Consider the following 22,293-nt stretch of genomic DNA (forward strand, 5'->3'; position numbering starts at 1 on the left):
TCATTGATTTGATTAGTATTTAATTCTGAATAGTATTATTAAGCTTATACCTCTCCATGAATCACATCTTTAATCTCAAGTGGTAAAACCTTCAACAAGCTAAGTATGATATGATACTAATTATTAGAATATTAGGAAAGGTAGGATGTTGAGAGGTAGGGGTTGGGTGAATTAGTATCATCAATTTTCTTTTCCTTGAACATATTAAGTATATTCCTTCACTTTTGTAACTTGGAAATATCATAACATTTACCACAATACTTATAAATGAAAGTAACTATGTCTAATTTAAATTAGTATCAACCATGTAAACATAAACATCGAATGATAACACATTACACACTCATTTTTTCATTTAAAAATATGGTCAGAGGGAAAATTATGGTGGGGATAGTAGGGTAAGTGCACCAAGTTGTGGTGCCAAAAAGGTGACACCACTTTTTTTTCTTTTTTTTTCTAATTTTCAATAGTGTGTACGCACTATATCAGGTACATGCTATGGGTTGGGTATTCTGAGCCATAGTGTGTATGTGCTATAGCATGTACGAGCTTTTAATAACCCCAATTGTTATAAATGGGCTACAAACTTGCAACCCATTCATTTTATCTTTGTTTTCCAACTGCTCCTCCTCACAGTGCATATGCATTTCAAAAAATTTAAGGTTTAGCACCCACCTTGTCAATATGCCTCCTTGCCATTGAAGTTTGAGATCACAAGCATGCCATATGTTGTCTGACCTTCTTTTTGCATTGTTTTATATTTTTTTAAATTGTTTTTTAGGTTTTTAAAAAATTTTCTTTAAATTTATTTATTTATTTAGATTTTAATTTATTTCTTGTCAGGAAATGTGAATAATGAACCGACAAATCCCAAAGAAGGTTAAAACCAAAACCCTCAACAAGATCCAAATCAAAACCCTCCACAAGATCCAAATCAAAACCCTCCACAAAAAGAACATCAAATTCCACAACCTGCACCAATTGTAAGACCTCCTACTAGCACATAAGAAAACATAATAAATGAAAAAAAAGATGCAAAATTGAATTAGAAGCACTCATTGGTAGGTTGAAAGCTTGTGGAAAAACCAATCCAATGAGAGCTCAATTGGCATCCTCACTCGAGTCCATTAAGACCAACATAGCTTCTGTTAATGGTTAGTTAGATATTTGATGGGTTAAGAGGGATTAAAAAAATGATATTATCCAAATAAATTATCATATCAAGGTGTAAAAAAAAAAGATATACCAAATGGTAGGATTTTTGCATTATTTAGAAAGCTTTGTGAACAAGATACTATTAGAGAGGCAACTAAATAGTTACCCATCCATTGGTGCATACATGATGGTATTAGAAATAATTTTTGGGATAGATGGTGGATGGTTTTTGATGCCCTTCCTTGCAATAATCATGAGGTCCCAATTTATTTCTTAAGGAGATTATATTGTGAGTTTGTCCTTGGGGAGATCCCCAATTATTTTGATTTATTAGACTCTCAAGGTAGAGGTGGGGGGTCATCATTTGAGAGGCTGGGGGCACGTCATGAAATTAATATAGTTAGGGCACCTGTGGTCAAGCCACAAGGTGAGCATGTGACTATTCCTTTAGTTGTGAAGGAACATGTAGAGACCATCACTCTAGGGACTATTAGTGCTTTGACATAGACCCTCATTCATTGCAGGAGTCCATTAGTTGAGGAGGAGCCTTCTACACATTGCGGTCACATTTGTACATCATGTGGATCCTTATACACATTTGGTAGTCATGCTGGAGATGGTGCAGATGATAGGCTAGTGACTGATCAGTTCCTGAATGAGACATTTGGCATTGACACACATGTAAATTACAATTATAATAAACTAATTTGATCATATTTCATATATGTAATGAATGACTAATTAATTAGCATGTAATGACATTGTTCAAAATTTAGGGCCAGAGTGTTGGCAGCCTTAGTAGTGATCCCTCGACCCCATTTTTCATCCTGTCAATGAGTCCAGAGGTATGTATCAATTTAAAAATTTAAATTAATACATATATTTATTAAGTAATTATATGAAGGATTGACAAAAAAATTTATGCATGTGTGTCAGTTCTCTGCAAAACTGTCGACATTCACTATGGACTTCGAGCCTAGACATGATACAAGCTTTATAGATGTATATTTGTTTCATGTTAATTTAATTCATTTGATAATAATTTTTTCATGTTTCATGTTACATGTAAAATGTATTGTATGATATGCAACTCTTGACATCTGAGGCTCCTCTCATCTTTGACAATCTATCGATCATGGAGTGGCTATAGCTATGGCTAGTTCACAACAATTGACTAAAGTATGAAAGAATTTTCTTGGTTTTAGTTGTTTATAATAGTAAGTATTGAAATTTCTAATGTTATTTATAATTTATTATATTGATTGAATTATTGTATGGTCTTGTCACACTTGATCATCCACAAGCCTTTGAGGTGGACTTGCAAAGCGACTATATGATGGTGGTAAGAAAATAATTAATTTTTTGTGTACATATATTTGATTTCAATGTATAATAATTATTGACTTATATGTACTTTGTTTGTATCAACTCAAGTTAGAGAAGAGCCTCAACAAGAGGATGAGTGAGCGTGTGAGGAAGACCCCATCATTGCCTTCATCTCCCTCCACATGAAAACCAAAGAACTCTAGAGATTTTTTTCCTTCCCCTCGTGGGAAGGAGAAGATATAATTGATAAACATACATGTGTAGGAATAAATGAACATATATGTTGGATTTTATATCAATGGACATATTCAATATACATTTGATGTCTATATGACATTTTTTATTTGATGTATGACATTTATTTGATGCATGAAATTGTTAGACTTATGACATTATTGGTTAATATATGATATATTTGTTCATGTATGCCATTATTGGTTATCATAATATATTATGTGTTTGTTAATGTATGACATTATTGGTTATCATTTTATATTATATGTTTGTTCATGAATGAAATTATTGGTTATCATAATATATTATGTGTTCCTTCATGTATGACACCCCTGGTAATCATACCCACATACCCAAGTACTGGGTACCTGTATCCCAAGTACCAAGTACTCGGTGGAGAGCATCATAGCTAAGGACCTTGATTGAGATTTCAAATCTTTTTTCAGTTTTTTGTTTGTGTATCAGCTCATTGTTTATCAAGCTTAATTCAATACCTAATCAATTCGAAACTTTGATAGAATATTGATTAACAATAAACTTTATCATTGTTTAAGCATAAGTTTATCATTTCCAATATGTCACCATAATATGATTTATGATCTTGTTCATGTTTAAAGTTTTCCTTCTCTGTTATTTGTTTATCAAGCTTAATTCAATACCTAATTAGTTTGAAACTTTGATACAATATTGATCAACAATAAACTTTATCAATGTTAAAGCTAGAAATTTATCATTTGCAATATGCCATTGTCATATGATTTATGATCTTCTTGTTCATGTTTAAACCTACCTTCTATGTTATGCATCTAAATGTTTATCATAAATTATTATTATACAAACATATAACAATTATGAAATTGAAAAAAATACATTATATTTGCAAACATTATAATTATTCTTGATTTGAAAAATCATTATCATGACTCATAAATTCAGGTTTTCTATAAATATAAAAGTATAATTAAAAATAAAGTTTGACATACCCAAGTACCCCCATCACCTATTATAAAAAAATAGTTGTACCCATACCCATACCCTAAGTACCCCAAGTACCCCCATCCTCGTGCAACCTTAAATATTATATGTGGATTTTGGTGTTTTCTATACACCTATGTGGTCTATAGGATCTCTTGCTACTTAGAAAATCCTCTGACCTTGCCTAACCTCCTCACCATGTTAACTGATCCAAAATTGTTGCATCACTCGCTTACTCTTCTAGGAACAATATCCCTCCAGAGGTTTTATAGGTCTACTAGGGTACCATAGCACTCCCCAGTCCAACCAAGGTTTCCATGATGTCCTAAGGTGTTATTGGAACACTTGTACTATGCTTGAATGGATAACAACAATGGCTTTGCCCCAATTTCAAGATTTCTTCACAAAAGGGCTATAAGGAGAGCCCCTAATTAGGCCTCCACCCAAATTTCCAGGGACAATAGATCCTTTGTGGTGTAGGAAGACCCACTCTACCTTCAAAAAGCACCATAAATATTTAAAAATAAGGTCCTTGTGGCCATTAGTCATGCTTAGGAATAATAGATTTAACAATGGATCTCATTGTAAGGCCATAGTTACAAGATTAGCATTTTATAAGACTTTTTCTAACTATTGGTGATTAATGATTTGAGGAATAGGTATTTACATTTTTTTCATGTTAAAATCCTTTAAGGATCATAAAAATAGGGTTAGGAGCAATTTTGGTCTCTAGATATGCAAAATTGCCAAATATGCAAAAATTGCTCTAAAAGTTGTGAAAGGAACTTTGAGAAACTTCTTAAAATGTTGCTAAAACTTGTAAAATCCTCTCCCAAACAACTAGTTGGTTCAAACCACTCATATAACCATTTGGATAATCCTATATAAGCCCTTATAGATGGGTGATAGGATAGATATGTAATTGTGGCATTGATAATAATAAAATCAACATTTTTCCTTGCATAAACACTTGTTGCAAACCATGGTACGGACATGTACGGATGATTGGAGATGTCTCAATGGATCTAAAAGTTTTGTAATTTTATCTAGTTCATTTTTTAGTAGGTCTCATATTCTAACTCTTCATAGTTTGAATATTATTCAATTTTTATTGCTAGCTGCCTAGAAATCAGCCTACAAATCAGCAACTTGCTAGGGCTAGGTTATTTGGCATATTCCACTATGTGAAATTGATGCCCTTTGGTGGAAAAAAAGGTTTAATAATTTAATTTTATATTCTGCAATTTATTTTCTAGAAGATGCAAGGAGGTGAGTTTGCCGCCATACCCTAAGTGTGCTTCATGAAGAGTATACCAAATTAGCATTTAGAACAATCCTTCTAGATTAATTTCTTGGGTTCACCAAAGGATAGGATCCTAGAAATTTCTCTTATTTACACGCCCCCACATGTCATAATTTTTGGATTATATTTTCTCTTTGTAGAAAGTGTACCTGCAGTGCAAACATAGCCCTAATTAGGCCTTCAAATCCAGTCTAATGTTGCAATAGCAACAACTTCCATTCTTTTCCTTGCTTGGGAACTTTGGCATGTTTGATAAGACCCAAAAGGGTATCCAAATCATTAGGAAAGTCACCATGTCCTTTGGAATAATCCAAATTGATACCACTTCCTCATTCTAGAAGGGCTACAAGCCAATTTAGTCATTTTTCAAACTAGCTTCATACTATAAGTTGTCTTGGATGAAATGAATCATGGATTCATGTTTTGTAGGAACTAAAATTTCCATATTCAATTTTTGGGGTTTGATCTCTCTTTCGGCTAAGGGAATCCAGTAGTGCATATTAAGTTTTTGGTGCTTGGTACTTGGGTAGATCTAGTGATTAGGTTACCTTTTCTTTTGGGGTTGTGATAAAATTCCATTAAGCCCATATCCATACCTATGATAGGTATTTGGAAATAGGACCCTTCACCTTGGGTGTTGAGGGAATTTGAGCATTTCCACCATTCCTTGTTGTTTGAAGACTTCTACTATGTACTATTATGTTTCACTCTATCTTAGAGTTTCAACCCCTCTGGAATTGAGAAAAATTGATACATAGGACCCATGCTAAAGTATTTTTAGGGTCTTAGGGTGTGTATAGGTCATACAACAAAAATAGCAACATTGAGGGTTTGGTAGGGCTTTCTTGGCTACCTGCTATCCCTACTTTTAAGACACCTTCCAAACTTCATTAGGAATCCTCCTTCACAAGGTAGAACCTCTTCATACCCCTTTTCAATCCATCAGAAGGGAAAGTCTTCATTCTTCAAGGTTTTCTCTCGAGAGCTATTTCTTTGCTAATAGTCCCTAGTTGGGCATTACCTAGCTCACCTAGGGCTTGGTCAAAGAATTATTTGCACTCACCTTTAGGGCCCTTGCTTGCATAATACAATACATCTTTTGTAATCCCTTTTCTCATTTAGGGCATGAATTTTAGAGCACCTATTGCCATCTTCTTTAGCACTACTATTGCCATAATGCTATAACTGTCACATTCTCTTATCTATGTTATGAAACACTTCCACCTAACATTGCCTAGCATGTTGGAGTAGGTCTTTTATTTAGTTTTAATATTTATTCTTGTCTCTCAAATGGGCAACAACATTTATCACTTGAGTGCATTCCATTCAACTATTGTTATTATTTTGTGTCATGAAATCTTTAGGTGTTGTTAAGCCATTTTGGATAGCATGAAATCCTAAGTAATAAAGCATGCATATTATTTTTGTTTATTGTTCTTTTCTTGTTTCTATAGCTATGTGACACTTAAGTTGTTTAATAAATTAATATTATAGTCAGAAGGTTTGGCACTGATGGTTCAGGAGGTAATATTGTGGTTGTAGGGTTAAAATTTTGTTGCTACAATAATGTATTAACTCATGGACCTATATTTCAATGTTTCACAACCTCACATAGAGTGGCCTCCAAGTTATGGTCTTTTTCAATTATAATTAGTCATTTATTTATTCACTAGTGTAGGATGCCTCTATAGTGAAGAGGTTTCATATCAGAAATATTTAAAAGTGTTGGTTGATTACTATTCAACTCATTGATTACTCTACTTACCAAAAGACTATTAATCCAAATTATGAATTACATGTAACTGGATTATATAATTTATTCTTCACAAATCATAGTCAAAGATTATTACTACTTAGTTTCTTTTAAAATCTTGAACTATTATTTCCATGCTATAGATGAAACTAAAACATGAGTAAATGTTTCTTTGCACAGATTCTTAATTTATTAGGTTTCCTAGTTGAATGATGAAAGTTTTGAATGTGTAGGATGTTTTGGTTTCATTTGCATGCACATTACAAAGAATTTGTGAAAATATGTAAAACAAGTCAAGGATGTCAAATCTTACAAATAATTTGGTCGCATGGAGAGGCTTGGAACACCTATGTTTTCCATCCAGAGGTGCCCTCATGAAATTATGTAAACAACTATTTAGTTTTTCTTTTCATCATTCTAAAAAATTAATGGTTATGCTTTTTTGGTAGAAAACTCTATAGGATCACTGGAGAGGAGGCTTCAACTGTGTAGCCACCCCATTGAGAATTAGAGGATTTTGTCCCCAAATGGAAGCTTTATGTGTGGTAATTTTTAATGAATATGAGATCTGGGACATTGCACTTGTTAGATAGAAGTTTTATGTTTCATGATGACCCTTTAATGCATCCAGCTAATTTTATTTTCAGCACCACCCATTGAGAAAATTATTGTGCACCCACTTGCATGGGAACAGTGCTTAGTTTAGGTTTCTTAGTCTCTCCACACAACATTCAAGCCTCTTGCAACAATTTTTCAAGCTTTTGCAACCAAAATCATCTGTTAAATTCTATTTGAAAAAAATTACTACACCAAAGGTACTATATAGGGAAAAAATCTTCAAACATTTGAGCAGATGCTACAAAATTTTCGTACCACTATTTTATTTGGGGTCAAGGATAGTGCCTAGAGGACATGCACATTGAGTGGGCTAAATGTTAGCAAAAGCATAATTATGAATCACAGAGGCTGAGAACCATACTAGGCTAGAGAAGATGAGGGGAAAACAAATAATAGAATAAGTTAGATGTTAAACTTTAACTGCAATGCATAGTATTATTATCCAAGAGGTACAATATGAAATGTTGTACATATTGGTGCCTAATCTATTCCCCTAATCTACCACTAATCTAGCTCCTAGGTAATGGTAGGGCTAGATATGTCACTGCAGCTATTTGTTGTTAGTAAATATGTCTTGATAGGTGCCACTGGATGTGTGTGGCAAGTTTTTAGAAGACTTACATTGTTGTTTTTCTCTAATGTGTTTTGTAGGTGATGATTGTGTTGTTGATAGAGCAATATAGGGCTTATCTTAGTACAGATAAAGTTATGTATCCTAGAGTCCCCCAAACCCTTGAGAAGCATTAATACCCATTGTGTCAAATTGCAGAATGAGACGTGGAGATTTCTAAGAAATTTGTACTTTTTTCTACCCCTATCCTTTGGAAGGAACTTGTTGTGCTTCCATCATTAGGAAGACGGTGTCTCTTGTTGGAAAACTCAGATGTTGATTGTTGATGATCTAGTTAGTATTGTTTGGGGTGGCACATACATGATTGAGTTCAATTGAAAATACAACCTTTGCAGCATTGTAGATTTTAATAGAGGTGGATAGTAATGATGTGAGAGTTTTGAATTGAAAAGAAGGTGCATAACAAGCTAGGTAGGAAGATTGAGCTCAAAGGTAGTGTCTAATCCTACTTACTTGGTAATTTTATAGGGCTCACAATACCATGGACAAGCTTGTGGTGCTGCCTATACTTGGTAATTATGTTCTACAGAATGGTTTGCATATATTGTTGTATTTTTTTAATTTATGTTATGAATTCAATGACTTTGTCAACTTCGTCTTAAGATAGAGTAATTGATCCTAAGGATAGTAGGACAGGATAAGCCTTGTCATTGAATTATAGGAGTTGAAATTGGAGTAACATGGAAAGGGTTGTGGTTTTTAGAGTTGGTAAGACCTTTTCCATAGTTGTGCTTAATGAAAAGTAGGCTTCCATCCCATTTGTGCTTCTTGAAGTAGTAAATTTGAAGAAGGTGCAATATTAATCCTTTTATCCAAGGAAGTAGATTAACTTTGTGCCCATCAATGACCAAATTTCCATGTGGGGGTGTCTCAAAAACACGGGGGATTGATTAGAGACAATGGTACTTTGATTTTTTTAGCAACTTAGCAACATAAGTTTCACAATTCCATATTCATCAGTAAAAACTATAGTTGTTGTTCTCTTATCTAACAAAATCTGCAAGTTGTGAGCATTTAGTATTGGCCATGTTACATCTCCTTAGCACAGGATCTATCTACCCCATGATTAATAGCCATTCTTGAATCACTGCTGATTTTTTCCATAATTTACCCATCAATCCATTATGTCAACATATGCTAAGAAGGAAAGAGCAATATTTGATTAAAGATGTTGGCTAATCATCATGTGTATGACTAGGACTTTGTTTTGTTCTTCCATTTTTCCCATTCTATCTACTTAGTATATAATTCCTTCCATGTTTTACATGTGTGTTTACATATTGTTCCAAATCTGGCACTGTCCTTCTCTCTATTTTGACCTAATTTCACACCATGTTTGCAAGCTTCCATTATTCAACTAGTTGTTTACATTTGCATTTTGGCTTTGATACCATGTTAAATTCCAAAGGTCGATGATGCAAATGTAATGGAATTGCCTATTCAAGGTATGTGTGTTCCAAATGTAGCATTCTCTTAGATTTATATATAGAGAGAATAGGCCATGAATAGACATGTCCCTGCATGGGACATGTCTATTCATTAATCAAATAATTATTAATAATAAAAAATTTAATATCATATACACACAAAAATATATATATATATCTCATATAACAATGACCTCATATCTAAATGTAAAGAACACAGGCACACACACATATAAATTATATATAGGTTTATCTTACTGAAGCTATCAAACATTGATGAATTGAGCTATTTCTAGAGGTGAGATTGATTTTGTACAAGGCATGATAGTTTCCATCTTAGAGAATCTATCTACTTCAACATACTTAAAATTGTTGCCCTTTCTGTAGTTGGATAACTAGATATGAAGTCAATGGAAGTATATTCCTATGACTTTATTGGAACTAAAAAAGGCTTGTACATTCCTTGTTTCTCATTTATCAACTTGATTATGACACATGCACACCCAAAGATTGATCCAAATATAGGTAGCAGAACAAGTTCAATTTTGATAGTTAAAACTTAATGCAGTTAAGAATGTTCAAGTACGTGATAGGCTATTTTAAAACACAAAAGAAGAATAAAAAAATTGTAATGCACAGCCAAAGTTTGATCCAATCTAGAGATGTTGATAGTTAAACTACTACAAAGGTTTAAAAAGTTATTCATCACACTCACTATTGTTGCCTTGAATATTTTCCTTTGATCTCATTCCTTTGTAATGCCTTTATCTTATGTATTGATTGTCATTAATGTTGTTTTGACAATTATAGTAGCCTTTTATCTGAAACCTATCATGAATAACATCTCCCTTTGTCTATGACATACATCTCAACTAATCATTACTTGGAATGTAACAAAAAAAAAAGTCATTCCCTATCATATTCAAAAAATGTTCTCTACTTTAATATTTATTTACCATTATCTACTCTCTATTTCCATATATCGTATGAGTTTCTTGGCTTTCTCTTTGGAAAACTATCCTCAATGCATTGTGTAGAGTCTATTCACTTATTGTCTTTCTAAAATATACTTTCTAATGGGAAAATTTTAGGGTAGACTACCTAGTCTATGCCACTGATTGACAATAGGATCTTGGTGTTCTCCTAACACCTAACTTGGTCTATAGGATTTTTTGCAACTTAGAACATCCCCTAACCTTCCCGAACCTTCCCACTAGGTGAAATGATGAAAACTTGCTCCATGACTCACTTACCCTCCTAGGAGTGCAATTCTTCCAAAATAAATATGTAGGTCTACCAGAGCTCCACAATAATCCTTAGTCCAACCAAGGTTTTGATGATTTTTAAGGTGCTAATGGAACACTTTTAGTATGCTTGAATGGATGGTAACAATGGGTTCATACCCGATTTCTTGGTTTCTTCATAAAAAGGCTATTAGAAAAGCCCCTAATTAGGCCTCCACCCAGATTTATAAGGCTAATAACTTATTAGCCTTAGGGATTCATCAAACCTAGCCTTAAGAACATTTGTTTCACATTGTCCATACTTAAAGATTTTTGAGATTTGAGGCCACCAAAAAGTAGTACATCAATAATGCAAAAAAATGAGGGTCACATGTACCCACAACTATCAAAAGCACACTTCTTTAAAGGATCCAAACCATTATTCAATATAAGACAATGAACTAAAAAAAATCACAATTTAAAAATCTATCATTTAGGATCATGTTAATGTGATTGATATTTTTGAATGATAATGCAAGAGGTAGTGAATGTATTCTTTGCTATCCAGAAATATGACATTACATAAGACAAGATCCTTGATAAACCCTCATAATGATCAAAATAGGGATCTTTATCATTTCTTTAATAGTTTTGACACAATCTTGTAAACCTATGGCACATTAGAATATGTGTCATATTAAGCCTACCCCTAATAAACCCTTAAGATTTTGAGTTATGATGAGGAGGAAAAGTTATGAGCCCTTTAGAATATTCTCCTTCTACACATCACACCATGTTTTCTCCATGGGGGAGATAAATAGAAACTTATGAACTCTTGTAAGCCCCTTAATGAGTCATTACCTTTCTTAGGGATATTTTGGTTCCGCATGCCCAAGGGCATTTGAGTGCTCAACAAGATAGGATGAGGTTGGGGATAGGGTTGACCTAGCCACCTAGAGCTAACAAAATGGATAGTTCGATCCCAAAATGAAAGGTGACAGAGATTTGGTAGTTGGAAACATTGTACTAGCCACCACTACAACTTTTAGCATCACTCAAGATGGCATTGATAAATAAAAATAGAGTATGATCTCCAAAAAGTGAGAGAGGTTACTGTAGGTCTCCACAACACTGTCCTATAGGAATTGGAATTGCATCCATAGCTTGCACAAGCTCTAAGATATTCCCCATCAAAGATCGCTGCCCTATGGTATTTAGTGAACCTTAGGTAAATTTTGGTTGTGCATTCCCAAGAATGTTCATGCACTCAATGAGATGGGACAAAGTTGGGGATATGGTTTACCCAGCCACCCAGACCTAACAAAATAGATAGTTTGATCCCACGATGAAAGGTGAGAGAGATTTGGCAGTTGGCAACTTTGTACTAGCCAACACTACAAGTTTCAACATCACTTGCGATGGTGTCACAAACTCAAAATGGAGTAATATCTCCAAAAATCAAGAGAGGTTACTATAGGTCTCTACAACACAATCCTATATGGACTAGAATCACATCCATGCCTCGTACCAGCTCTAAGGTATGCCCCATCAAAGATCATTACCCTATGGCATTTAGTGACCCTTAGGGATGTTTTAGTTTAGCATTCCCAAGAATGTTTGAGTTCTCAATGGGATAGGAAAAGGTTGGGGAAAGGGTTTACCTAACCACCTAAACTTAATGGAATAGACAGTTTGATCCCACAAAGAAAGGTGAGAGATTTGGTAGTTGGCAACTTTGTACTAGCCAGCACTACAAGTTTCAACATAACTCGAGATGTCATCACAAAATAAAAATAGATTATGATCTCCAAAATGTGAGAGAGGTCATTTTAGGTCTCTAAAAAATGGTCCTCTAGGAACTATAATCACATCCATACCTTACATGAGCTCCGAGATATGCCCCATCAAATATTGCTACCCTATGGCATTTAGTGACCCTTAGGGACATTTTGGTTTGGTATGCTTGAGAATATTCAATTGTTCAATATGATGGGAGGAGGTTGGGGATAGGGTTTTCTCAGCCACCTAGACCTAATGGAATAGATAGTTCAATCTCACAACTCTTTTTCCACTAAGTTGCAAATTTGAGCAACTTTTACAACTTTTAACAATGCAACTTTGCACAAAAATTGTAATTTTTACATTTTTCACTTGATTCCAATTCTAAAACTTGGAAAAGGTTTGAAAACACTAAAATAACTTATTTACAAATACTTATCCCTTTACCAATTCCCAAACTCCTGCAAAGTTGTTAGCATTTTTGCAATTTTGCTTTGACAACTTTTGCAATTTTTTGCAATTTTTGACATCTTAACTCCTAGATGCCTAAAAATTAACCTAATGACCCTAAGGACCTTTATAACCTTCTAAGAAACATAAAAATCCATTTTTCCTTGAAAAATCACCTATGTTGCTCATTTTCATGGCTAAAACATGACCCATAGTGTAACAATAGAGACTTGGTCCAAAACACCATACCTCATCTTTTGATATGTTATAGAGGAGCAAAATGGGTATCCTAATATTCAATTTATTTTCTTAATATTATGGAAAAATGTGTATGTTCTTAGATCATGTTAATGGTTCACATTGATTGAGGAGACCAAATATTTATTTATTTGGTGGTTTTTTGGTGTTTCTTTATTTAGGATCTAACTGATTTGATGAAGCAATAAGTTCTGATTCTTGGTGCTACTTTGGTGATACCATTGCATGATTTTGGTTATTCATTTGGGTCCTATCCAAGTCTTGGATGACTTGATTTGGATAACATTACTCATTAAACATAATATTTATATCTTTTATTGTAATAGGCATTAGCCAACCTTGTTTATGTTTAAACTTTGTAACATGTATAAATGAGATAACATTTCTATAATTGAGACTATGTTAAGTATGCAAAGGATGTGCAAAGGAAATATATTGTATGCATTTTATGAATAATTGGAAGTTGTGCTTCATTGTATTTGTCTTGGTATTTGAGATATTTATTGCCTTGGTTGTAGTGGACATTATGTCCACTATCTTGTAATCAAGATTATATCAGTGAACCCAACTAAAGGCAAAATCTAAGATTTATTGTAAGAAATGTGTTCTACATAGCATGTCCATAAATTGGGTTATATGCCTCTAGATGTAAGAGGATTTATTTTTTTCTATATTTAAAAAAAAAAAAAATTAGGAGTACTTTTCATAGTACAAATATCTTGTGGTTTTGGCTCCCACTAGGTTTTCCCTAATAGGTTTCCTCAAGAACATACCTAGTGCCTCCAACATACCAAATATCCAATCAAGCTTCCCACACTAACCCTAACACCTTGGATAACCTTTTCAAGGCCTATCTACCATAATCCAACTCTTCACCAACTCTAATCAACTCATCTTTCACCATTTCACGCTTTAGCACTCCCAGGCCTACCTAGTAGCCCCATTAGATAAAAATCTGCAAATTCCATGAAATGTTTCCAAATACCCTTTTGGGAGTTATAAAATCTATATCAATCTCAAAACTTCACCTCTTGACTAGTGAACATTTTTTCTGTTGATTGCACATGCATTTAAGCCTAATTAGCCTACCCCAACAAAGGAACCCTATCCTCCACTAATATCCAAGACTCCCAAGCATAAAATAGTCTTTTTAGACCTCTTAAGACACAATATTTTCAAACTCCCAAGGTATCATCATTCATCAAACTCCCATATCAACAAACCCTCGCTATTTGAACAAGAAACCAAGGGTTTTGTAGAAAACACCCCTCCAATTCACTCACAACTCTAAACAAGGTTCAAAAACCTTAAAATCCATCTAAAAATACCTTTCAAAACCTTGGTTACCCTATCCATCTCTCAGATCATTCCCAGCCATGACTTGTACGGGACAGGTTTCCCTTAATCAACAATTTCCCATCTTTTTGGATTTTTCAAAGACTTCATCTCAAATCCCTACATATATTAACTACATTAAAAGGATCTATTATTTTTTTGACTCACCACACCAATCACTAGAAACCCATTGGTGGGTGATTCAATGAACTTAATAAAGTCCTTGCACTAATGATTGTCCATTGTCACAATATAGGCACAACCACTTATACCAGTGATTTCCTTCACTTTATAACCAAACAAAACACTGAATTTAATGCATCAAAATTTAAGGGAAATAAATTAAAATATATTTACAAAAATTTTCAACCAAGTTCAAATTTATATATTCAAAAAAATTTTCTATTATTGGGACTGTACCCACAAGACAGTAAACTTCATAAAATGCAAAAAAATTGAATTCTATTCATAAAACTTCAATCTTTGGTTCCATTACATATTTTATAATTATGGATCATCTCTCACTTCTAGTCATGTGGAATAACTTCTAAATAGACCCCATCTTCTCTCACAAACCCAACAACAACTTCTTAACTATTTGTAACTGTCTATAACATTATACTAACTTAACATATGAAAATGTAGTCAAGTTGACAACAAAGTTGTCAACTCAACAACTAAAAATTTCTATACTAATCTAAAGAATATTTAACTTATTTACACTATAAAAATATAAACATATCCATTAGTCCTTTCTCTTAACCATTTTTTGCATTCTTGACAACATTTTGTCAATTTTGCAATTTACATCTATTTATGCATATCTTGTATCTTAACCTTGAATGACCTATGAATCCTCCATATTATGGCTTTAATGAACCAAATACATTACATTTGACTATGAAATTAAAACTAATGAATTTTAACTTTGTAAACCTCACTTGTGCCATTTTGGCCTAAGTTTTCCCATTCTTGGCAATGTATTACAAATTTGACAATTTCATGTTTCGCTTACATTTTAATGGCTTCAATTGCCATGGTTCATCATAAAATGACTTTACATATCTTCATTAGGAATTTATTTCCCTTGGTACCTTCATGGTCTCCTTCATATGTCCTGGTGCACCTTGTAGTTTTGTGTATCCACTTGGTGCCCCTCCATCAATAAATGATGTTATGTGTTATGTATTATGTATTATGTATTATGTGTTACAATCTTGTATTATTATTTATCTTTTAGATATTTGATTTATTTAAGTGGATGGAATTATTATATTTGGCACACAACTAAATCACCCCCTCCCTAAGATGTGCTTGTCTCTTCCTACGCCTAAGAATTGGTATTATAGCCAAGTCCTTTTAATGATGTTTGATCACTTAACATGATATTTGACATGGAATGTTTACAAAATGATGGTCCTAAGTTTGATGGAACTAACAACCTGGTTTGGAAGAATGGTATGACTGCTTATATGATATGTATGGGAGATGAATATTGGGATATTAGTGAGAAGCCTTATGATATACCAAATGATCTATCAAATGCTACTACAAATAAAATGAAGCAGTTCAAGAAAAAACATGATAGAAAATTAATATTTGATTAGTGCCTTGTCTGCTATAGAGTATTGTCACATCTATGGATCAATGATAACCCATGAGGCATGGAAAAAGCTAGAAACTATTTTTAAAGGTGACGGGTATGTTAAGAAATCCAAGTTGTAGGGTCTTTAAGGGAAGTATGAAGATATAATGGTGAATGAAAGTGAACTATTTCACCATTTATGTAGAGAGTGAATGATATAGTTTGTTCAATTATAAGTAGAGATGAAACCTTAAGTGATGATGATCAACATGAGTAAAATTATGAGATCTTTGCCTACATGTTACAATGAAAAAGTCATATCTATTTAGAAATTAAGAACTATAAAGAAAGTTTCAAGAGAAGCTTAGGCTGGAAGACATTTTTTCCTATGAGATGACTACTATTGGTAATGAGATACCAAACATTGAAACTAGACTCAAATCCAATATTTATAAGGATAAGGAAGAACTTTTGAAAGATAGTAGCTATGCTGAATGTAAGAATTTGTTCAAGGCAAGAAAATGAAAATGATAATATCTAGTAGCTCAATCGATGACACAAATGAGAGAGATGAAATGATTTGATCATTAAATGACTATATTCAATTGTTATCAACAATGAAAATGTGAATGGATGCAATACACATAGATCTTCTTGAATATATAGGTAATGCTTGATAACTAGGAGTACTACTAGTGATAACCTATCACCTAGACAAGGTGTAATCACATGTCACCTAAAGGTGGAACATCATCCATTGTACAAAAAAGTATGTGTAACATATGAAACAATGAGAGAAGGATAATGTGGTAAGAACACAAAGGTGGATATCACAAATAAATAGGTGTGAGATGACAATAATTGCATGTGGACTTCTCCTACAATATGTGCTAAATAATGTGTTGACTCCTACAAAAACTAATATGAAAATGTCATATCCTAAGTAAACATAAGTAAAGTGTAATTAGTAATTAATTCCACCAATACCCCTCCCTCCACCCCAACTTGTGAGAACATAAACATGATTACATCCAAAGGGAAAATTGAAGGCTACAAATCAAACATTGATGAACCACCTATGATTATCCTTAAGTGTGTGGATTCTTCCGCACAATCACAACCTTGCAATCTTTAGAGTAATAGTGAACAAACATAACAACAAATAAAAATTAAAAGAATTTTATTCATAATATCATTATTTGTAACAATGTTCCAAATGCAAAGAATTATTGGTTTAAGTTTCTAGCAATGATCAAGTGGCTTACTAAATGGCTTGATGAGTCTTGGAAACTTCTCCCATTTTATCCTTGCTTTAGCTAGATTGAAGTTCCTGGTTGCATGCACATAGTCATGACTTTACATCACAAAGCATTCACATTCTAACAATTTTCATTATCTTTCATTACATTTTGATCTAAACAACAGATTCTAGACTTTCACTTATTCAAATGACTAATCTAAAAATGGGTCTTATTAAAGAATCCAATATAAATTCAAATAATGTATCTAGATTCTAAAAAAATCAAAACATAAAATTTGTGATTTAAACTTATCTCATCACTGACACATAATAACAATACCCACCTTTTCATGTGGACAGTCTTGGGGGAGAGTTTGCAACATTGTATTTGGATTCAATTGATCACTCGTTCTCTCCCTCCCTCTCTCCCTATTCAATCTAATGAGCCAACTAGATCTACTCTACATTTTAATGTCTCAAGTATTGCCTCTTGGTATGACTCACAAAATTTTTGAAGAATCTTATTATTTTGTTTTCCACTAAAAGTTAGGGTTCTTCATAGAATATTGTCTAAGACATGTGCCGGTTAAAACTACCACATTGACATGGTACTCTAAACCTTCACCATTTATAACTGAGTGACCCAATTTTTGTTTGGCTTGGACACAATGACACAAATAATAATATGTCATTTCTTCATTTTCTTTAGATGCAATAACAACAAAAACATGGCCTGCAGTGACAAATGTACAAAATGTGATCATTAATTCAAAAAATACTTAGGTAAAAGTTATAAACTTACATATTGAAATTACAAAGATATATATATATATATATATATACTAGATCAAAAAAATGGTCAAAGTAAATAGACAGATCCATCTCTACCATTTTCAATGGTTGTGAGGGATAATAGGTGTCAATTGGATCCAAAACCTATATATCCCATTTGTCCACCCATTCAGTTCACTCATAGTCATCCCAATTTTTCTCTACACATGATGGACAATAGCATGCCATTTTGTGTGTGTGCATACTCAGTGATCCTGCATTAGAGCTTATAAAAGAGTGTAGCTCACTAGATCTTGTTAGTGTACAAAAATCCTCATAAGGTGCAATTTTAGTATTATCTATCAACCAAAAAAAAATTTAAAAAATCATAGACTCACCTTCCTTACCTAGACCCATTGTAGCATTACACCACTGAACGATGGATTTTGCATCTATCAATATTACTCCATCTTTGTACTTTAGTTCGAGCTAAGGCTCTTTTGATGCATGCACTTGCACCATCATGCTCTCCCTTTCCATGACCAGCCTTTATAAAAATCTACATATATTGAATTCTACACAACCTGTTCATCCTTCTCAACCAATAGAACATCCATACATTCTTGAATTGAGATGCACAATACTCTAACTGAATAAATTACTGACGATATGTTATGCCCCTGTTAGCCAAATATCAATAAAATAGTTGAAAATAACCATGTACAAACTTTGTAGAATGTGATCGATCATTGCTGATGTAAAAATGGTACTCCCTCAAAATCTTTCTGTCATCCTCTATACTTGTAGGTGAATGCATGAATGTTATGTGAACAAATATGGAAACCTATTGAGAAGTATAATACTTTTCTTGCACCTCATTTTGTGGTTGTACTGTGTAGTTCTATGTGAATTCTACAACCAAAACAATGGTATCTAGTGGAATTGTATACTTGCACAACTTGAATTGAAAATCTAGCCATTAAGCTCTATGTATATGCCTTGCATACTCATAAATAATCTTTTCACAAAAAAATTCATGAACTCATACACTAGAATCTTTTCAATGACTAAATCACATCTTTTACCTTGTTTCTCATCTTTTAAAGCATATGTTACTATCTTAAATTTTTCATAATCTACTATTTCATTTTCAATTGCATGTGTACTATCCATATGTTGACAAGTTGATAAAAGTTGCAAAGAACCAAAAAATAAGCATGTACCATCCAAGCATGATGTCTTGTAAAATTGTTGGTCATCCCCTATTTCACATAAAATTTTGGATATGAATTCCCTTGAAGATCTTGTTGGCTCATTCATGTCACAATCCTACAAAACAAACTCATATATATGCTTAAAAACATCAAAATGGTTAGAAAATTCAATATGTATCCTACAACAACAAGTTGTGCATGTGTGATTTATCTTCACATAAAAAGGTGTACCCATCTCAAAAAATCTTTGACTTATTCAAATTTGAGGATACATACAAATAAATTTTTCAAAAAATTATGTCCAAGTTGAGTCCAAAAAATGTTTTGCATGTGGGTTGCGATTTTGGCTACCAATCCTCCTTCTTACAACATCTCTTTGATTAGTGGGAACACGTGTGTTATTTTTTCAAAAATCTTTGATCAATGATTTCAAAGCTTAACTAATTTCTTTATCCTTTCGTAGTAGTCCTCCACTAAATGTCCATAACTCTTTTTTTTGGATCTTCCAATCTCTCACACCTTAGCATGGCTCTCTTTGGAGTACCTCTACCAATTTTCAATGTTTTGCTTGTCTTTCTAATGACTTGAGCTTCCTTCATTTGGGTACTTGCTATTGTTGATGTAATTACTCATCTTGTGATATTACGATCTTTGGTGCTTGATTTAGAACCCATTTTGTCATAAGAACTCATTAGATTCTTTACAATATTTTTTCATTTGAATCATCCATCGTTCGTAGCCCAAGAATCTTCATGATAGGCCTAAATTTCAAATTCTTCATCATTCAAAAAAATAATTGGCATTAAATTGTAATATTTAATTCTTCAAAAAATGATCTCCACATATGATTAACTTTTCTTTGAAAAGTATGCTTGCTAATCTTTTCAGGCATTGATTTCAAAATGTTAGTATCAATATCAATCAAATATTTTGGTCTTCTAAAATGAATTCTAGAAGGTTTTATAATCTATTCCATTCCCTCAACATTTTGAATATCAACATAACGTTGAGTGTATTGCGTACCTTGAACTAAAGATGATGTGCCTTGTAAATAAGATGCAAAAGTTAGAATATCACGTACTTGGTATGTTGATGTTGTGCCTTCAACATGACATGATGGAGTGTGTACATAGAGGATCTACAAATTAGTTTCTCTTCAATATGAGAGGATGATATGACTCCAACATTGGAAGATGGTGTAGCTTCAGAATTCAATTTTCTTCTTGAGCATAACACTCTCATTCATTCTCTTTGGCTTTCTCATGCTTCCTCTTTGTTTCTTTGTATCGGTGGTTCTTGATCCTCTTCAAAAGTCAATTCTTTATTATTGCTTTGCAATTTTCTTTGTTCACATAGTAGTTTCATTTTATCTCTTTTAATTACCAAATCTCTCTCCCTATCTTCATTTGCTTGAGTTTTTGGTTTCTTCCTTGGCATGATGATGATTTCTCCATGTCAAATTATTCAAACATCTGAATTACTTACAATGTGTAAATTAAAATCGTTCAAATACATATAAAAATTAAATTTATTTCAATGAATACACTATATATCAAACAACTTGTCAAATTTCTAACCATTTCAAAATAACATTTCATTCAAACATACAAATTTCAATGAATTCACTATATATTAAACAACATGTCAAATTATAATCAAATTTGTATCTATATATCAACAAAAAATATTTAAAAAGGATTGCACTAACCTTTTCTATAGAAAGAATATTCAAAAAGCCTTCAAATAGCATATCCAATGATTGAATTTGGTGTTTGCTAGCTACAAAAACTCTTCAAATAGTGTTTTCTAACTTCCAACATATTGAAACATGTGTTTTCTATTGGAACAATAGAATGCATAATAGACAAAAAGTAGAGAATGGATGAAATGGGACCCAAACTTGCTTCTTCACTATTTTTGGGTGATTTGACATAGTGTGTATGCACTATAGCACGTACACACTATAGTGCATATGCACTACATCAAAAAAATCTCTCCCTATCGCACCATCCCCCATCTCGTACTCTCTCTCCCTACTCTCTCTATCTCCTCTCCCATCCCCTACTCTCTCTTAGTCTCTCTCTCCTCTCCCATCCCCTACTCTCTCTAACTCTCCCTCTCCTACTCCCTCTCCCATTCCCTACTCTCTCTCACTCTCCCTCTCTTACTCCCTCTCCCATCCCCTACTCTCTTAGTCTCTATCCTCTCCCATCCCCTACTCTCTCAGTCTCTATCCTCTCCCATCCCCTACTCTCTCTCACTCTCTCCTCTCCCATCCCCTAGTCTCTCTTCTTTCATCCCCTACTCTCTCTCTCCTCCCACCACCTACTCTCTCTCACCCTCTCTCCTCTCCCATTCTCTACTCTCTCTATCTCACACACTCTCATCCCCCCTCTCTCTCTTTGGCTACTCTCTCTCTCTCTCTCATCCCCTAATCTCTCTCCCCCCCTCTCCCATCACTCTCTCTCTCTCTCTCTCTCTCTCTCTCTCTCTCTCTCTCTCTCTCTCTCCCCCACTGCCTACTCTTTCTCTCCCTCTCCCACTGCCTACTCTCTCTCACCTTCTCTCCTCCCATTGCCTACTCTTTCTCTCCCTCTCCCACTGCCTACTCTCTCTCACCTTCTCTCCTCTCCCATCCCCTACTTTCTATCTTTCTCACACACACTCCCATCCCCCTTCTCTCTCTCCCTCTCCCACTCCCTCTCCCATTGCCTACTATCTCTCTCTCACACTCTCTCTCCCTCTCTAATCTCTCTCTCCCATCCCCTACTCTCACTCTCTCTCCAATTACATTCTCTATCTTCCACCCCCTACTCTCTCTCACTCTCTCAAACTCTCTCCCATCCCATACTCTCTCTCTTACACACACTCCCATCCCTCCTTTCTCCTTCTCCCACTCATTCTCCCACCACCTAGTCTCTCTCTCCCATCCACTAATCCTCTCTCTCTCTCTCTCAGGCTACTCTCTCTCTGCTATACCATCCCCTAAACTCTCTCTTTTATACATACACACTCC

The sequence above is a fragment of the Cupressus sempervirens genome, chromosome 9 (assembly GCF_028749045.1).
Source record: "Cupressus sempervirens isolate cs-2001-9-10 chromosome 9, ASM2874904v1, whole genome shotgun sequence".
NCBI lineage: Eukaryota > Viridiplantae > Streptophyta > Pinopsida > Cupressales > Cupressaceae > Cupressus > Cupressus sempervirens.